The 2,623-nt window shown below is 45.6% G+C and overlaps 1 protein-coding gene across 1 annotated transcript in view; it reads right to left on the reverse strand.

The window, feature by feature from the left end:
• Window positions 1-1,410, reverse strand: part of LOC138959522 (ras-related protein Rap-2a-like) — a 97,538-nt gene extending 96,128 nt beyond the window's left edge. Inside the window, exon 1 of the mRNA XM_070331045.1 lies at window positions 345-1,410. The gene's annotated coding sequence lies outside the window, so the exon portion shown is untranslated. The remainder of the gene's footprint in view (window positions 1-344) is intronic.
• Window positions 1,411-2,623: the final 1,213 nt, after the last annotated feature.

Raw genomic sequence — 2,623 nt, forward strand, 5'->3', positions numbered from 1 at the left:
TATGTGCGGATGAGGTGTCTGAGTGACAGAGACATCTCACCACAGTTTATCAAAAGCACTAGCAAACAACCAATGCGAACATTTCTGAATAAAAAGACAAGAAAAAACAAAACAACCTAAGCTTCTTTACCCAATCCAACGAAATGAGGTATTGCTGGTCTGTTAGTTTCAGTGGTAAAATTACTCTGATTAAAACAAAAGAAACGTACAAAAGTGAAGTACAAGAAAATAAGGAACCTCGCTTCATGACAATGACAACTTCAGAAATCTGTCAACAATAATCAAAAAAGAAATAAACAAATATACTTAAACAGATAAAGATGTACGTAACTATCTTCCCTTACCTTACCATGTCCAGTGACTTTTCCTGTCGATGCAAACACACTCAGCCAATCTGATTTAATGTTTGTAGTCTACTGCACTCTGTTTTCCGCGATTAAGGAGCTCGATTTGCCATCAACAAAATAATGACTGCGATGAACAATTCATTCGTATAATGTTCAATATTGCAGCGATACTAATAGAGCACAGTTCACTTTCGCAAAGCCCGTTGCACGTTTCCGGGGTAACAAGTTACACTTCGTTTGTTTTCGAATACCCCAAACGGAATTTGTTCCTGGGAACTTGCGAAAAACAAATGTCAAGTTTGTCCTGGCTCACTGGCCGAGCTTACAGCACTGGTTCCGGGGTCTGACTACAAGCAAACAGATATTTCAAATCACATCTTTGGTTCAATCACTTTTAAGTTTAAGTACAACGAAATTAACAAAACCAAGTTGTTCAGGTGCAAGAAATACAAATATCCAAACTATCAAACACACGTTTAAATTACACACAATTTCCTAAACATGCCGTTTTGCTGCAAGTTCCATCGTGCACAGTCAACGACGTTTGACACGCAATTGCAACGCAATTCAGGGAATGACCATCTTCACTTACGTGGACGTGATGCGGCGAATGCCGGGCAATAACAACTTGTCGTCTGCTTCTCTGATCGAAATCGACTCGGAGCTCTGTCACGCACGCGTAGTAAGTTGGAGGATCTGCGCGCGCAGCCCCTCGCACGTGCACATGTTGCCATGCGGAGAGGGAATACAAACTACGCGTTTAATTAGAATGAGCTGTGTATAAGTGTCCGGAGCACTCCTGCCCATCAGAGTTTACTTTGTGGTCAAATATTGTCCTGGTCGCATTTTGAAATGGCTGCAAAATATCGCCTAAGGAACTGAGAGCGAGAAGCACGTGAAGGGAGGGCCAGGACTGAGCACGCGGCAAGTGTCAGCGTGGGTATTCTAGGAGTTGGTAGACTGTTTCCTCCGCAGTCTGAAGAGCATCGGGAGGTGTGAGATGGGGGATCACTGCTGTTCAGCTTGGGACTATGGATCTCTTTGATGTCTTGTCTGGTGTGGCTGGTGTCCTGAGGTCTCTATAATGTGTATTTCTCTCTGTCTATCTGTCTGTGGGACTCTCTCTGTCTATGTCTGTCTGTCCGTCCACCCGTCTGTCTGTCTCACCCTCTGCCTGCAGGCTCTGTCTGTCTGTCTGTCTGTCTGTCTGTCTGTCTGTCTGTCTGTCTGTCTGTCTCTCTCTCTCTCTATCTCTCTCTCTCTCTCTCTCTCTCTCTCTCTCTCTCTCTCTCTCTCTCTCTCTCTCTCTCTCTGCGGGGATTGGGGTATGCGCGTGTGTCTCTCCCACAGTCTCCGTCTGTCTGTCAGTCTGTCTGTTTGTCTGTCTGTATGTCTGTCCTTCTCTCTCACACACACAAACACACTGACGCACACACACGTACGCACACACACACACACACGTACGCACACACACACACACACACACACACACATACGAATTAACACACTAAGGATCTCACACACACACACACACACACACACACACACACACACCCATAGGCACACATATTCATAGACACACACACACACACACACACACACATTGACACACACACACACACTTACGCACACACACACACACACACGCGCGCGCGCACGTACGCACGCACGCACGCACACACATACACACACACACACCAACACACACTCTCACACACACACAAACACACGCACACACACTCACACCGTGTGTGTGTGTGTGTTGCTCATTCTGCATGTATACGTGACTGAAAGAGAATATTATAGTACGAGGCGAGATACCAGTGTTGCCCGTGCACTTCACAGGTTGTTCAACCTTTGTTGGTTGTTGGTTGTTGGTTGTTGGTTGGTGGTTGGTTGTTGATGGTTGGTTGTTGGTTGTTGGTGGTTGGTTGTTGGTGGTTGGTTGTTGGTGTTTGTTGGTGTTTGTTGTTGGTGTTGTTGTTGTTGGTGGTGGTGATGGTGGTGTTGTTGGTGTTGTTGTTGGTGGTGTTGGTGTTGTTGTTGTTGTTGGTGGTGGTGGTGTTGGTGGTTGTGGTGTTGTTGGTGGGGGTGTTGGTGTTGGTGTTGGTGTTGTTGTTGGTGTTGCTGTTGTTGTTGTTGTTGGTGGTGTTGTTGTTGTTGTTGGTGTTTGTGTTGTTATATTTAGTCAAGTTTTGACTAAATATTTTAACATCGAGGGGGAATCGAAACGAGGGTCGTGGTGTATGTGTGTGTCTGTGTGTGTGTGTAGAGCG

The sequence above is a fragment of the Littorina saxatilis genome, linkage group LG2, assembly GCF_037325665.1.
Source record: "Littorina saxatilis isolate snail1 linkage group LG2, US_GU_Lsax_2.0, whole genome shotgun sequence".
NCBI classification, from domain to species: Eukaryota; Metazoa; Mollusca; class Gastropoda; order Littorinimorpha; family Littorinidae; genus Littorina; species Littorina saxatilis.